This window comes from Cydia amplana, chromosome 9 (assembly GCF_948474715.1).
Source record: "Cydia amplana chromosome 9, ilCydAmpl1.1, whole genome shotgun sequence".
In the NCBI taxonomy this organism is placed as follows: domain Eukaryota; kingdom Metazoa; phylum Arthropoda; class Insecta; order Lepidoptera; family Tortricidae; genus Cydia; species Cydia amplana.
In genome coordinates, this window is record NC_086077.1 from 6,291,108 (window position 1) to 6,309,242 (window position 18,135).

An 18,135-nucleotide genomic window follows, 5' to 3' on the forward strand; every position below is an offset into this window, starting at 1 on the left:
AACATATTTTTCAAAAATGTGCCATATCCGCATTTTACTATGGGATAATTACACTCTGTTAACAGAAAATTATTACAAAAGTGTGACATATCCAAAACCTTTGTGTCATATCTAGGGATTGCAAATATTCGAAACTTTCAGGTATTCGAATATTCGACTTTTTCTGACGACATATTCGAATAATTATTCGAATATTATAAAAAATAAGAAAAGGAACGAGAAATCGGTTTATTATCGTTTTATTCAAAAGCTTTTTTCACATATTGCTAAAACTAATGGTATTTTGCAGAAATCCACTTAATTGACTAGATTTTATCATCCTACTATGAGATGCCCACATTTATAAAAACAAGTAAAACGCCAAAATTAGACGTATTCAATATTTCTAGATAAAACTTTTATTATAAATGCGTCGTTGCGTGTTGCGTGAAATAATATAACTAAAACCATTCAAACACCTAGGTACTTATGTAAGATATTTTTTTTAGTAGGTAATTATTTTCCCATTTAAATTAACTTGTAGTCACTCAGGAGCCTGTAAAAAGGCCTTTAATTCCATTGTATTTTGAATCTTTATTGACTTTATTTGTTTTGGCAAGTTTTTATTCCTGTTGGTCGGCTAATTATATAATATTTAAGGGATAAAGTTAGTTGACTACTGGGTGGATTATTCGTCTGGGTGGTTGGTTAGATTACCTAGTTGGGCAGGTTTGGTATGATCAAATTTGAGAATTGCGATAAGTGGCATGGCAAGGTTTAGACTTCAAAAATTCGCTTAACGTGCGCTTGTACTGAAGAAACAGAATTACCGTTTAACTTAAAAATTACGCACCGTATAAAAATAACATACTTTTTGATTTCGTTTTCTTTCAAATCGACTTAGGTTTCACTGTATTCACGAAATCTATCGAGAGGAATACAGTGAAAATATTATTTCCTTCGTATTTGTACTTCCACTGTAAATACCCGGAAAACACACAGAAACTGTAACTACAGCGGTTAAAATAGATTTTTTATAGTAATAAATAATATTCGAATATTCGAAACCTGAGCGGCCGAATATTCGAATATCAAAACAGGTCGAATATTCGACAAATTCGAATATTCGAATATTCGAATTGCAAGCCCTAGTCATATCATACATTGTACGTTTAACATTTAATAATAATCCCACGGAAATGTGGAGGCCGAGGCTTCCTAAACGCCAAGGATCTCCACAACCGCGAGGTGTACAATCTCAGGAATTATTTCCTTAACAACGAGTGTGGGATGCATCGTGATGTGGTGGCAGTAGACAGGAACCTCACGCCGCTCTCCTTGGCAAACGAGAACTGGCGCAAACCTGTGGTACTAAGTACTGCGGATCGCAAGGCGGCATGGGAGAGTAAGGTGCTACACGGGCGGTTCTACAAGGCCCTCACGGGACCCGATGTGGACCTGCTCGCGTCGGTGAACTGGTTACGATTCGGGAACCTCTTTGGAGAAACCGAGGGTTTTGCCTGTGCAATTGCGGACGAAGTAATGATGACGAACAACTATCGGAAATATATCCTGAAGGACGGTACGGTCGACATTTGTCGGGCATGCCGCCGTCCCGGAGAGTCACTCAGGCATATCATTTCCGGTTGCTCTCATCTTGCTAACGGAGAGTACTTGCACAGACATAATCTCGTAGCCAGGATTATTCACCAGCAGCTTGCTCTTCTATACGGCCTTGTGGACCGCGAAGTACCGTACTACAAGTATTCACCTGCACCAGTTCTCGAGAATGGTCGTGCCACGCTCTATTGGGATCGATCTATCATCACTGACAGGACTATTGTAGCCAATAAGCCTGACATTGTGATAATAGATCGATCGCAACGCCGGGCCGTGCTCGTTGACATCACCATCCCCCATGATGAGAATCTCGTGAAAGCTGAGAAGGACAAGTCTAGTAAGTACCTAGACTTGGCTCACGAGATAACTGCCATGTGGGATGTTGATTCGACGATCATTGTCCCGATAGTTGTTTCAGCGAACGGTCTAATAGCGAAGAGTCTCGACCAACATCTTGAGAGACTCTCGCTAGGTGGTTGGATCAAGAGTCAGATGCAGAAGGCGGTGATCTTGGACACGGCGCGGATAGTCCGCCGGTTCCTCTCTCTGCAGCCCTGACCACCGGCAGCTTGGGTCTTGCCCCGCTGCTGGCGGCACCCTAGGTTAGGTTTTTTATAATATGTTTATAAGTATTTTGTATTGTTTTTGTAAGTGTTTTTGTATTTTATTTTTATATCCATAGTATTGTAAAAAACCAACCTAAGAAGAGAAATAAATAAAAGAATAATAATAATAATAATTTGAGCCTATATACGTCCCACTGCTGGGCACAGGCCTCCTCTCATGCGCGAGAGGGCTCGGGCTATAGTCCCCACGCTAGCTCAATGCGGATTGGGGACTTCACATACACCTTTGAATTTCTGCGCAGATGTATGCAGGTTTCCTCACGATGTTTTCCTTCACCGAAAAGCTAGTGGTAAATATCAAATGATATTTCGTACATAAGTTCCGAAAAACTCATTGAGCCAGGATTTGAACCCGCGACCTCCGGATTGAAAGTCGGGCGTCATATCCACTCGGCCACCACCGCGTTTAACATTTACTCATCAAAAACGGATATGGCAATAATAAAAGTGCTTTTATTTCATGATTACCACTATATTCACAATATTTGTATAGTACCTACTATAAGTAGTAAACATATGTGCCTAAATGATTAAATGAGTTCAATATTTCCTCAATGTAAACCTTTACGATTTCGAGTAATTTTTTTTTGCTTCTTTTCGCTCTCCTGTAAACCAATGTAAGTGGCGTATGGCACAAACGTATTCTCGCCCAGCGAATGATTATTCCATCATATTTAATTTATTCTTCATTTATTCAGAGGGCCCCCCACAGCAATAAAATTGATGATCTATTTGACCAACTGATGTCATAATCATAGTGCTTGATCCATCATTACTTTAAGTGGGAGTCAACAATAATTGATCAATCAATCGTAACATGGCTACAGTTTTGCAAAATGTAGTGAATCGATCACAGTCCTTACCGTGCCAGCACGATTAATTTAGAAACAGAGACGAATAAAGACTATGGTAGTCTTTATTGTTCACTCGTCTCTGTTTGGAAGGGGCCATTGTTGAAAATTACTTCTTGGCGTTCTATGTTACCATTGCAAAGATTGGAAAATCGTGGCCAACTAGTCACTCATTTTACTTACACATAATTTGATTTAAATTATAACTAATACAAACCTAATATAATAGTCAACCCAAAAGTGCGTTAATACTTGTTTTGGGCGAAAACAAAAATAAAACGAACTAAAAAATATTCTCCATAAATGTAGTCTTTTGAGAAAATAAGTATGTGCACCCAGCTACAAAAGTGCATACCCACTTTATGAATGGAATTCTTTCATCTAACTACCGAACTACTCGTCATAACATCACATCAAAGCATGTAGGTACGTTTGTCCGTCTGTTTATTTAGTTTGTTCGTCCGTGCGTATTAAATGTAATGGCGCATGGTGGCGCCATCTAAAAGAATGAAAGAACACATAATACTAAAACAATGAGATTGAAAGCTTTTATGTTTTTCTGGTCTCTGTCCAGAATTCTCTAGTGTTTATAAATAACGGACCTTACAAAGTACCTGTGCCGTGGTGATGAATCGGTCTATCTATAAGCTATCACAGGTTTGAACCTTTCAGCTATAAATCTGGCAGAAACACGGTCCTAGATGAACCATGCCAACTTTATATCATCACCATTTAAGAAAAAGATCATTTCATAATCTACCTACCTATAGGTAATATCGCAAAATCATTTAGGTATTATTTAAATATCATTAATAATTAATTATACCTACTCCGCGATAATACATAAAAGTTTTTTTATTCTTTTCTTTGATCTTTATATCGAAATAGATGAAGATCTTTTACTGGATCCTTAATTTGTCTTTTTTTGTACCCAAACCGTGAGGTTAGATGTCCATAAACAAATATGTCCTCAATTTGGTAAAGCCACAAACTACGTCAGGAGTCAGGAATGATTGTAGGCTTTGTAAATCATCTGCTAAGGTGACGTTAATCTATTCTTTTTATTATAGACAAACAAATTATATTAAAAAATTACATAGGGTTCATATATAAATAAGAGCACATAGTGTATCTACCGACCAACTCAATAACTAGGTTTTATTTTTATATATGTTTTTATACTCACTAAAATATAAGGGATATTGGGCGATTCTTTACCTAGCTAAAAACACTGTCCAAAGATTTAAGGTACCTATGTATCTGTATTTTTTTTTATATGAGCTGTAATATAAGTAATAAGTATGAACAGTCACAAATTACAAAACATCGGAAGCTGCCATTACGCATCGCCGTATCCTTTACATATCAATCTCGGCATAATAACTCTAACTCACCGCAGTGACGGATCTATGCACAAGCATGGAGTTAATCGCCGGCCGCGCTGGATATAAATCAAGTCGGCCATGATACAGGATTTCCGAAATGTGCGCAAGGCACGCAACTCACGGTCGAGTGTTGTCTTTGCCTGCGTGAGTGCGGGCGGGTCAAATTTCCGTTCAAACCAGCGGTCGCATTTTTATCACCTGTCACGTTCTAACAAGTATGTAAGTGCGAAAGTGACAGGCGATAAAAATGGAACCATGCTGTCACCGCAGGGGTCCTAGACAAGATGACAATCGTAAGTACGTTGACAAAGCGGAAAATTGTTTCGGGATGACAGATGCTGCGAAAAGTCACGTGGTCATTTCAGTACATTATTTCACTTTGTATTGTTATTACAGATGTAGTGCATAATTATTTTCCATCGTATTTTCACGGAAACGTACGAACGTGTCTTGCTATTTAAGTCAGTACAAAAAGTGCTGACGTTGACTGAAGTAGCATGATAAATACGAACGTTTCTGAGAAAATACGATGGAAAACCATCACGCACTATTACATCTGTACGTTGCGGCGTCGTTGTTGCTGACGCTGTATCTGTCAATTTCTTTGATAAAATGAGCAACGGAATTAACTTCATAATCGCGGCAATAATGTGGCGGCGAATAACCTAATTACCTAGATCAGCCATTCTCAAAGTGTGTTCCGCAGAACCCTAGGGTTCCGCGACACCCCTGCAGGGGTTCCGCAAGAATTTAGAATAAAAATAAGCATAATTATTATGCTTATTAATAAAAAAATACACTTCTAAAAACTATTGTTTTATTGTAGCCATTATTATATAATAAGAAAATTAACAAATTTACATTAAAAATACATTAAACTATAAACTAAATTAAAACTAAACTCAACAAGGCAGCCATTGCCATCATGTAGCCATAGTAGGGTTCCATCAAGTATTTCGCTTTCCAAAAGGGTTCCGTCAAAAAAAAAAGATTGAGGATCGCTGACCTAGATGAATCTCTGTATGTCATTTATATTTTATTAAGTATTTAGTAGAACTGGTGGCAGTAGCACGGTCGCATTTTTAGCGCTTGTCACCATGCCTGTCACGTTCGAACAAGTATGTAAGTGCGAAAGTGACGGGCATAATGACAGGCGATAAAAATGGAACCCTGCTGCGCCCGCTGGTGGCCTAAGTGATCGACCTGCCTGTCTCGGCAAGCGTTCGGAATAACGATCGAGGTCTTTAATCAAGCGATGCGCAGGAGTTTAGTCTAGTTACTTTCTATTCCTCGTATTTTAGTAAATCGATTAAAGAAAAGCTACCTTAATGAGTGTAGCGTAAATTTCAGTTTCTAGTTCAATTTTCGGAACGAAGGAGGTTTAGTGAGTATATTTAGGGGATATTTTGCGAGTTAATGTGCGATGCAAAGACGCATTTGCAGTAGATAAAAGTATAATTTATTTGATAGTTGGGATTTATCTGTTTAGAGGCTTAATATAGTATGAGCCATGCAAAGGGCCTTTTAGGCGGAAATGAGTGGAAATACAGGGTGCTTCCTGTAACAGGAGCAATAAATTAAACTGTAGGCTGTACTCCTCAAACTGACCGACATTTGTTCAGCAACTTTTAAAAATTATGAATCCTTTAGACTTCCTCTTTTTCATGTAAAATAAATATTGCCTTTAATGTACGCTGACATCAGTGTGTTTTACGTTGCTTGTCACGCTTTAAACGTAACAAAATTTGCAATACATTGCGTCTTAGAATAAACTTTAAAGTGTAATAAAAATCAAAACCTGAGTTATTTTCAAAAGTTGCTGAACAAATGTTGGTCAGTTTGAGGAGTACAGCCTACAGTTTAATTTATTGCTCCTGTTACAGGAAGCACCCTGTATAAATAATGACGAGGTATAAAGTTGAATTAAGTTAATTAAGACAATATTTTCGTTCCGAACACTTTAATCAAATCTCGAAATACTCTTGATACCTAGAACAAATGTTATAAAAACTTTTTAACAAAATTTTTACTTTTTAACCGATTTCAAAAAGAATAAAAATTAAACAGGTGCCAAGCTCCGCACTGCCGCCGCAGTATCTAAACAATTCATTAATCAATTCCAATTTTTGATTGATTCCAATTAAAACGAAATCAATTTTGGCACATATACCTCTATGGCAGAAAAATATTCAATGTAGATTGAACCTTGTTATATCCAACTTTTTTTGACATCAGTACGGCTACCACCAGTTTGACACTGCCATATTCGCTAGCCTGTGCGTAACTAATTTCTATGCATCTTGCTCATACTCGCACACGTTAGCGAATATATCAGTTTGACACTGCTAAGGCAGTGGTGTTAAGGCTACTTGACTGTATAAGGGTACTTGTGGTTGTAAAAATAAAATGCCGTAATTATTGATAATTACTTTAGGTACCTATACAAGAACTGCCTGAACGCGGTCCGCATATTATTTACGAATACAGGGGTAATTGTTTTCAAATGGTAATTTAACGGTTCATTTCATCTTTAATATATTTATATCGATTGCAGGAAATATTCCCACGGATTTATTTGTAATTGCAAGCGCGTTTTGGTAAAGTTCTATTACACACTCATATCCATACCTATCCACTTTTATATTTGACATGCCGTGATTACATAATAACGGCGTTATTCATAAACGTCTGCTAAGTTATTGCAGCTGATTAGCTGCAGCTGATTAGCTGATGATCGTCGTTTGTCCCTCTCTATGGCATAACGACAGATAGGGACAAACGATGATCATCAACTGATTAAGTTAGCCGCCGTTTATGAATAACGCCATATGTAATTAACAGGTATAAGTTTGTTATAGCTCCTGCATTTCTAATTCAATAATATAGATTTCAGTGTACAGTCAAGTGTAAAAAATATGGATGCATACAACTTACTCAAAAATATGTCCCATAGTTCTTAATTCGCTGAAGAGCTATTGGACATATTTTTGAGTATGATGGGTGCACCCATATTTTTAACTTTACATTCGAATTGGCCTAAGTATGAAAATAGTTATACATATGTATTTGTATCTATATTTCGCGTCGGCCTAAAAGCTACTCATTCGCTAGTAAGTGTAGGTATAGTTTCTTTATTGTTGGCTAGGGTGAATACAAAATGAGATACCGTAAAACGGGGTGAGTAGGTTTCGCGGGGAGAGGTGGGTTATGAATAGGGAGAGAAGGTTTGAGAGGGGGGTGAGAAGGGATTTTAAGGCTACTGCTACAAAAATAATGTATTCCAATTTAAAATTGAGCTATAGTAATACGCATAATAAAAAAAATCGATCCAACAATCTTCCAAAATCACCTTTGTATGAAAACCCCTCTCATCCCAAATACGAGGCACTACGGGGTGAGGTGGGTTTTCCTCTTTATCGTCAAAGTTATGAAATGGAACTACCCAAAATAAAATAAAAACTAAAATACAAACGTCCGAAACACTTATTAAAAACACCATTCAGTTTTCATATGTAAAAATAAAATGTTATCATCGAGGTTTGAATTTCAGTTTTGACCCTACTCACCCCATTTTACGGTATTGACTAACTTTTACAGAGGGTAGCAAGTTGGGGTACCTAATTAAGGTTCGCCTATTTAAGCTACTTAGCAATTTTTAATTACTCGGCATTTCTAACTGCTTGCGGCGGCGGCGGCATGGTCCATATCTCGAGCCTCTGTATTAGGCGACGTCCCTCGTCGTGTTCTGCCGTGATTTATCTGTCTTACGACGACTTTAATTGATCGGACATATATAATCAGCGATTCATTACTGTTACCATTAGGGCTGGCGATTTTGAAATGATAGGAAAATAAAGTTGCATATATTTTGTAGCGAAATAAGTTGTCTGATGACAAAAGCTTTGCATTATTTATCCTTTAACCGCCCTAAAGGACTACCGCATAACCGAAATTTGCAAACTGCGGGGATATTTCCCCGCGACAGAGAAAGATGCCCGCAATTTGCGAACTTCAATTTTCGCGGTTACTTGCATCCCTGAAACCGAATCATGCTAAAATAAATTCAACAATAACTTGTTTTGAAAAATACATTGGATGGAAAGCCTTTTTACTTATAAGCCTCTATGTGGCTAGAGGTTATTATTAAAACAGACAGAAAGTCTGCCAGTCTGCTACTTACGATGTATAAATTTGGCACTCAGAAATATTAAGCCCTGCAGATGCACATAAGCTTTTTGTTGGATATAACACTGAGCGAATTCCACGTATGTAGTTTTCTTTGTGATGTATACATCTTTGAACACCTACCGGCCTACCTTATATATGTAGTTATATACTCTATTCCTCATAACAGCACTCGCACTTCGTCTCTGGCTCAATTTCCACCCACGCGACTCGCCTATTCGTAACATAACTCAAACAAAGTTACCACGCTACAAACGGCCTTCTAAGTAATCCTCAGCAACCTAACCGTGGTCATGATCGCACAATGTTTACGACCCCACAGGTGGGAACCCTAGCCGGCCTGGGATACAATGCTAGCCGTTGTCCATATCGGCCGCTACGTGATCTAAAGCGGTCTGAACACGATGCGCACGCAGCCCGTTGTAATGGTGCGTCTATAGGAGACTACATTGTTGCCAGCCATAAGTCAATGGGGTTGGCCGGTCCAAGTATTTTACAACATAGATTTTACCTGTCAATCTTTCGAATAGTGTCAACATCGGGGTCCCTTTGTTTCCCATAAAGTTTTAATTCATAATGTATTGGGTGTCATATTATCATTAGTCATAAAACTGAAACCGTTAACTTTTCAGGATTTTCGTAAGGTTATCCTATAGATAGGTTAGGTTTGTTTATGTCAATCCTAAAAAGTGACCCGTTTCTGAACCAATTAAATTATGACTAACGAAAATGCGCGCAAACAATACATTATGACTAAAAACTTTTTGGGAAACAAGAGACCCGTCAACATCACATCATAACATGTAAACATCGAGCTCATAATGCGGGAACCAAAAGGAATACAACAAAAAAATGATCTATTTTGTGTTTGTGTGTGTGTGTATGTTTTGTGATCTATTTATTTTGTGGTAAAAATTATTAACTTATTACTTATACCTACACTTAATTTCTCCAATCTTCACTTGACTTCCGCTGGTGTGAACGCACCCCACGGCCCGTTTATGTTAACTTCTCTTGGCCAACGTATTGACGGACTTGATCTAGTTTTTTGGCTCCTGACGCGATAAATACTCATAGTAGTAATTAACGACTGATGTTAGGTCATTAATCAAGTTGACGGGGTGTTCGATGTAATGGACATAATTATAGATACTTATTCAATAGAAGAAATAAGGAAATGTACTTGTACATCAAAGTCGCAATTCAAGATCGTTTCTTGATAGCCGATGACATTGAAAAGGACTTTTATTCTTCAACCGTAATTGATAATTGAATCAGAAGCAAAGTCAATAATTTCACGTTTTTTACCTGTGGATAAATATATATGGAAAATAATTGGATAAGTATTGCTGACTTTGCTTCTAATTCATGCATGAAGCTAATTGGTTTAGTTATAATAACATCAGCCAGCCTATTATGGATAGCTTTATCCATCTTTATCCACGTGATAAAATAACTGTCACTGTTTAACACCGTGGGAAAGAAAGTGACGGACACCGTTTTATCACGCTGTCACGTAGACAAGAACGACCATCATATCCGTACAGTACGGATATGATGGTCGTTCTTGTCTACGTGACAGCGTGATAAAACGGTGTCCGTCACTTTCTTTCCCACGGTGTTAAACAGTGACAGTTATTTTATCACGTGGATAAAGATGGATAAAGCTATCCATAATAGGCTGGCAGATAACAATTATATGGTTATTGCTTCAGATCCTTGGAAGAATCAGCAATATTACCTATGTAAGTAAGTGTAATATTATTTCATAAGTAGTTTTTTTATAACTATATAACATACTAAGTACAAGTATTACAAACACATAGGTAATGTTATTTACGTCACCCTAGGCCCGTAAGTGGGATTATCTTCCCGCTACGCCAAGACAAGGCAAGACGTAAAACTTTAGACAAACCACGGGCGGTAATTCGTAAAGCCCCAGATCGCATATTTATGGCCCTCACCTGCGGTTCGGGCCACAAACACCTGCGATCTGGAGCATTTACGAATTCATCTCCCTAGGTATGTAATGTACTATGTATTACACATGTTGTATTTTGTATTTGTGTTCTTAATATCACTTTTAGATTATTTTATACTTACCTAGTCGAACAATCGAGCGAAGCGAAGTTTTTACATTCAAATTTACTTATACAACTAGGGGCGCATGATCATTGGTCTGTAGCCCTGGTGTCTTATTCTAGACCTGTACTGTATATTTAAGAATTACACCCTTTACTATCTACGTACCTATGGCAGACTGACAGTCAGTAGTGGTCAGTCAGTAGTTAATTGGGCGCGTCTGCCAGCGCCGCGGGCCCTTGCGGACCTCACACCCGGACTGACTGACAGGCAAATACACAACTACTAAGCATTCACCAGTGGACGGCCCCTATTTCACCAAGCTGACAGGTACGACAATTGTCAAAAAAATGGCAGACCTTTGTTTCACCACGCCGACATTTGTCAGTGACATATGTCGAGTGACAATTGTCAAGTGACAGGTGACAGATGACAGTTTCGTAAATTGTTTTGTATAGAACTTCATATAAACATAACAGGTAGTTTGGTACAATTGTCCATCTTAAATTTAATGACAATTATTTTGTGAAACAAGGGTAATGCTTACTAGTCGACATATTTGTCAATTCTTTACAAGAGATCGTTAATTGCTTTCGATGTGCCGTGTTGTCATCACTAACATGATATTGATTGAGATCCCATCTGTCTCCCGACCCCATCTAATGCAGCGTATACCTACATTATTTGTTGACAAGGCGTCAAGCATTATTTTTTTGTTTGTTTTAAGTAATTTTTTCCGCAAATGCAAAGTCAGTGACGTCAAAGTAGGAATCTATTCGTACTTTATATATTCCCTTGTATAAGAATATCACCACTATTGCTTTCGCGGAGATTCATTTTCTAACTAACCAAAACCCTAACTTTACTGTTAGTGCCCAACTTCGCCCAAGTAAATTATTAAAATAAAAAAAAGAATACCTACCTAAACATACCTAATTTCGCTACCGGTCCCCAACTTCGCATTATAATTTTTTTTAATTATGAAAACTATACTGTGACTTATTCCAAATCCTAAATGTTGAATTACTAAACGCCTTCATAGGCAACAATTACAATTTATAATGGAATTATGATTTAATGCTAGTTAAGAAGAATTTAAAAGCGATTTAAAGCGATTTTGGGTACACAGTTTTGCCAACATTTATTTTCAGTGAACTGCAACAATGATAACGGGGTTTGCTAACAACGAAAACACTACAATTGTCACCCAAGCCTGACACAGCTCCGATCTCATGTCAAGAATTACCGACAAATTGACAAATATGTCGACTTATAAAAACTACTCCTGTTTCACCAAATCATTGTCATTAAATGAAAGATGGATAATTGTAACTAAATGCCTGTCATGTTTATAAGCACTTCTATACAAAAACAGTTTACGAAGTTGTCACTTGTCACCCGTCACTTGACAATTGTCACTCGACATATGTCACTGACAAATGTCGGCGTGGTGAAATAGGGGCCGGTGGGAACAGCATTATTACTGTGGAGAAACTGACCGGAATTTCATCAACTAGAAAAACTAATGGATAATTAACTAAGTACTACGTACATTTAATAAATCACATATTTTGGTAGCAAGTGTTATACTGCATCACTCCACTCCGAGCCAAATCTCTTTCTTGCTTTTGTTTGTCGTATCTTGTTTTTACATGTGAGTTACCTTTTATTTTAAAACGCACATGTAGTCGCATTTATTTATGACAGAATGACAGTCCGAGTCAGAAACGGAACGTTAATTGGCCGCGTCTGCCAGCCACCGAGCACTTGCGGACCTCACAGTGCTCACACCCGGGCTGAATCTGATTGACAGGCAAATACACAACCGCTAAGCATTCACAGCCGGCGGACCAGGCAGGAGCAGCATTATTGTTGTGGCAAAACCGAGTACATTTAATTTAACACAAAACTTTCTAGTAAAGATGTATAGTGTGTACTTACTACCCCAGTAAATGAATGAATGAATGAATGAAATCGTTTATTTCAGGCAACTAGTGGCCCATACATAAATACCTTAAAACTAGCATACATATTATAAAAATATAACTAAACACTAAAAAACACATTATGATTGCGATGCAATACGCAACCCCGCAGTGTCAGCAAATCCCTTACTACCCAGCCTCTAATAAAGTCGTAGGTAGTTAATCGTAAAATAAAATGAAAACTTACTACGCCAGTTAAGATTTTTATAAGTTCCTAATATGTCAAAGAGATGAATAAACCTGCCAAGTCTTCGATATCCAAACAGGCCCAGCGTTATTACATTTTAGCTATAAAGCAGGATTATGACTACTGACTTAACGGCTTAATTAATGAGGAAGTTACTAATATCTGTTATCTACATATCTGTTACTCCTGAAATAAATACATATTTACAACGAAAAATTTTAGGCACTTTAAATCATATACATTATTTTCTTTATTTAAGTATTTACAGGGTGTATAGGGACTCTTTAGGTAGTGTGACTACGTAACATTAATTACTGTTCATTCAACATAAGCACCGGAACAATTTATTACCTATATTACATTATTCCGTGAAAACAACGATTAACGGCTAAGTACTTACACAATGTTGCGTTCCTATTATCTCAGGTCGTTACTACAAAGTTATTTTTGGATTTGAAGGATGTCTATAAGTCTTGTCAGAATGACGAGACGTGCAATACCCCGCATCTACTTTTTAGGGTTCCGTAGCCAAATGGCAAAAAACGGAACCCTTATAGATTCGTCATGTCTGTCTGTCTGTCTGTCTGTCCGTCTGTCTGTCCGTCTGTCTGTCCGTCCGTATGTCACAGCCACTTTTCTCCGAAACTATAAGAACTATACTGTTGAAACTTGGTAAGTAGATGTATTCTGTGAACCGCATTAAGATTTTCACACAAAAATAGAAAAAAAACAGTAAATTTTTGGGGTTCCCCATACTTCGAACTGAAACTCAAAATTTTTTTTTCATCAAACCCATACGTGTGGGGTATCTATGGATAGGTCTTCAAAAATAATATTGAGGTTTCTAATATCATTTTTTTCTAAACTGAATAGTTTGCGCGAGAGACACTTCCAAAGTGGTAAAATGTGTGTCCCCCCCCCTGTAACTTCTAAAATAAGAGAATGATAAAACTAAAAAAAATATATGATGTACATTACCATGTAAACTTCCACCGAAAATTGGTTTGAACGAGATCTAGCAAGTAGTTTTTTTTTAATACGTCATAAATCGCCTAAATACGGAACCCTTCATGGGCGAGTCCGACTCGCACTTGGCCGCTTTTTTTAAATGTTTGATGGAAGTAGCGCCACGTCACAGCTGTCAGTCTGTAGAATCGATTAGTCCTCGACCAAAGTTACCTACCGCCTACCGCGAACACCTAAATTCGCAAGTTGCGGGGATCTTTCTCCTATACTCCAATGAAGGCGTAATTAGAGTGACAGAGAAAGATGCCCGCAATCAAACTTCGATTTTCGCGGTTATAGCCCAGTAAGATGGGTCAAGTCTTAAACAATTCCATGCTTCGAATTTGACAACAAAAACGATTATCAGAAGTTAACATTTGACAATTTAGTGACCATAAAACATAATTATAGCGCAGTTAAACGCCATCTATTTTGGCTATCAAACTAGAGGGCATGTTTTTTTCTCTCTGTTTCAAAAGTTACAAACTCTTTGTTCTCGACGCTTGAATCTACTGAGCCCCATAGCTATAACTGAACTGCATCAGCTAGGTACGCACGTTTATAAGAGAAATGCAAAGTGTGTCCTCCCCGGACTCTGGCACCAGCTCTGATGAAATTATGATTGTTCGGTCGTCACGCCGCCGCCTCGTTAGTCGTCAGGCGGTCGTTAGCCGTTAGTCGCGGCGATTTATAAGCGTTACTGTCGCAGTTTGTTAAGTTATTTATTTGACGCCAACAGGATCTGCGCGCGAGTTTGATAGATCACGTCGCGCGATCTAAAGAGGCGTAAGCACTATTAAATCCTTAGTGTTGAGTGTCCTTTTGAAGTACACGGATAGGAAAGATTCTTGATTTGCTCAGTAAATGTATGGTGTTGGATGGTTGGAAAATATGGAAATTCCCTATTAAAAAGTAACAGCTCCTTTGTAGTGTATCAATAACATTATAAGAAATTGAAAAAAAAAATCAGTTGCGACATATCACTTTTCTTTTAGTTCCGTCTAACTTTCATCGATAAAGTTGCCATACTCCGTGGGCAGTAACTGTAGTTTCCATTAGAAATTAAACTCAGGCTAGATCAGAATCAAATCATATTAGGATTTTTGCCTTTTATAAAACAAATGCTATTATGGGATTGGAAAACATGCCTTAAAGAAATCTATAAAAACAAAACAGAAACCGAGTGACTGTAGAAATGCAGACAATGTAGTAGAAATCATCGAATAATCACGGTCAACCGCACATCAGACTTGTATAATTATGTACAAACTTGGCTATATTTTTTATGATGATTATGATCGTTGCTCGAGTAAAAATTTAGTAGTATTCATCATTTCCTTGAATTCCAATAAAAATTATCAGAGCAGATTGTACGCCTTTTAAGCTTAAAACATTTTCTCTTATGAGCCATGTAAAGACACTAGACATATATGTAGAATACGTGTAAGAAATGTTACAATGTTTTCTTCATACCACTTATGGATCTGCGTATAAGAAACCAACTCTCAAAAATCGTTCGTTTTATTGCGCGGTCTAATACTCACAGTAGAATTACACGCAATATTTTTTTTCCATTATAGGTGTTTAAGGCGCCATTCTATGGAATAGGGTGATTTATACTGCAGCGGTTATATCGTGGCTTTTGTAACTCATAGAAGCAGAAAGAATTCTAGTGTCAAAAGACCTACGATCGTGACATACAAAGTGCCCAACAATTTTTTCCAGTTTATAGAAATATGCGTTCTGTGGACATTAAAAATTAAAACATTTGTGTTTAAGTGCCCCATTTATTGTTATATAGCGAATATGTAGTTTTTATTTTTTATTTAGGTATTTTAAGATTAGTTTTACTTATTTTTAGATTTAGTTTTTAAGTTTTATGGGTTAATGTTGTTGTTTGTTTACTGAAAATATTGTTAAAGTGGTTCTGGGTATTTATATTTGCCTTTGTTATTTATTATGACTCGAAAAAGGTCATTTATCTATTTAAATGTTCTACACAATCACATGAAAGTGTTTATATTATGTAATTAAAGATATTAGTCTGAAAACACAACATACTAAATAGCATCGTATTAACCAGTAGGTTGTTTGAAATAACACTAGTCTTGTTGGAGTTGTATGGAGTTTCGCCCTTTCTGAACTGAGCTGCGGACGTTACCACCTACTCCCCGCCAAAAGAAACCGACCAATCACAGGACACTTTCCCAAATTAGAACTTCATGCGAGCGACGAACGCCATATTTGAGCAAACCACGCACTCTTTCACATTCGCCATTTGTCGGTTGGTTCCGCGGTTAGAATATTAAGGTAATGTGCTATATCCCCGCCAGAAATGTACCTATATACTCGTATAGTTGTAGGTGTCTCCCAAATTCATGTTGGGTGAAATAATTGTCGGTTTAATGTTATGTTACAGAGATACGATATTATAAGTCAAAATTTCTTGATTAAAGTATCAAGATATTTTTTGCTAGGTAGGTATTTTATTTAGCTTTTTTCTACAATACGAGAATGACTTTCTGATAGTCTCTCACGCTTACTAACTAATACGGCACTGTGTACCTATTTGATTTTTTTGTAGTGTTTGGATGTTACCTACTTTTATATTATTGAACGTGAGCTCTTCACCCAAGTATGATCTTTTGTGGCAGATGTTCACAATTCAAATAGGTATGTATCTGTAAAATATACCTACCTTCTTACTGTATTACTTTTCTTTATCACTATAGACCAGAACGCGTACATACATGTATATATCATTAACTCCTTCATAAAATAAAAGCTTAAATCTCCAATTACTCCATCACATCAGTCAAACACAATTTTGTCATTCAAATCTGATCCGGTTACCGACTATGGGCATATAGTAATTAATGTCTCCTCTAGCCATAGCGCAATGCAAAACCACGCTCGAACCTTGCACAAAAACCGTGATACCGATTCCGTTTTAACAATCTGATATGGTTTTGATTTTTGACACGACCTTGAGTCAGGGTGCGCCGCTTCACCAATTCAAAATGCAATCGAGAGTCGTCTCATCAATCTCGCACTTATTGCTGCGCATTAAGGCGCACAACCGTCCCCAAAATTACGACGACGATATAGGGCGTAACGGGCATAGCCTCCACAGCAGGAATGCGGACGAAGCCTTCATATTCTCCACAGCGGATGGTATCGAATGATATTCAGTCAGAAGCTGCGCATGAGATGCCCGATGGCAAGACTCAAGCTCAGATCAAAATAATATCAAATTGTTAAAACGGAATCGGCAACGGCAGAAAAACCATGATGGCCGTCTCAGAAGACAGAAAAACGTTGAAGCGCGTGTCATCGTGACCGCATCAGTCAAATCTGCGTTGATATTCCGCGGATAGCGCTCGTTACGACGTGTGCTCGTGTTTTAGATCATTCGTTGAATGCTAGATGCGTTAAGGATGGTTTACACGGCCGTGATCTGTAAAAACTGATTGTATGATGTGTTTATAAGAAATAAAGTAGGTAGGAAAAGATTTGCAACTTATTAGCCACTTAAGTACCCAAAACTATTTATCCAGAACATTGGTATTGGTAAAATTTACTCGATATACCGTGTACGTCCCAAGAATGCTTGAGAAAAATGCGTTTATGCTCCCTGCTTTATATCGGTGAAGTATTTTTGCTGAGCTCCTGAAATAAAATACCAAATTTAACTTTCACGCGGTCAGGGAGGAATTTTTACTTACCTCTATAGGTAAGAGCAAAGAAAATGTTTCTATTAGGAAATAATATTTAATCTGTCACTTCAGTTCTAAGCCCAAGTGTGCACCTGCATAACGTGTTCCTTGACATCCTTATTATCACCCATTTATAACAGAGTTGTTAACATTAACGTTAACGAGATGACATAGGAACATTACCGCTGCTCTATCTAAATATGTCTTTAACTTTAATGTAACTTAATTTACTCCACAAGGCTTGTATCGTGAATACTAAACGACTATATACACCTACGCTTTAATTGTCAACCGCTACGTATCACTCTGTTTGAAACAGCATTAAAAGATTGTTATTTCGGACTTGAAGATTGTAATATACTTAATTTCGTTTTAAATAAATACCTACTCTGTTTAACCGATATTTAAACTATAAATCTCTGCAGGCCGGCCAAAAAATAACTACAAATAGGTACCCCATTCACCCTGTCGCTACGCCAAAAGAGGGGTGACGAGGATTTCCATATGAGTTTGT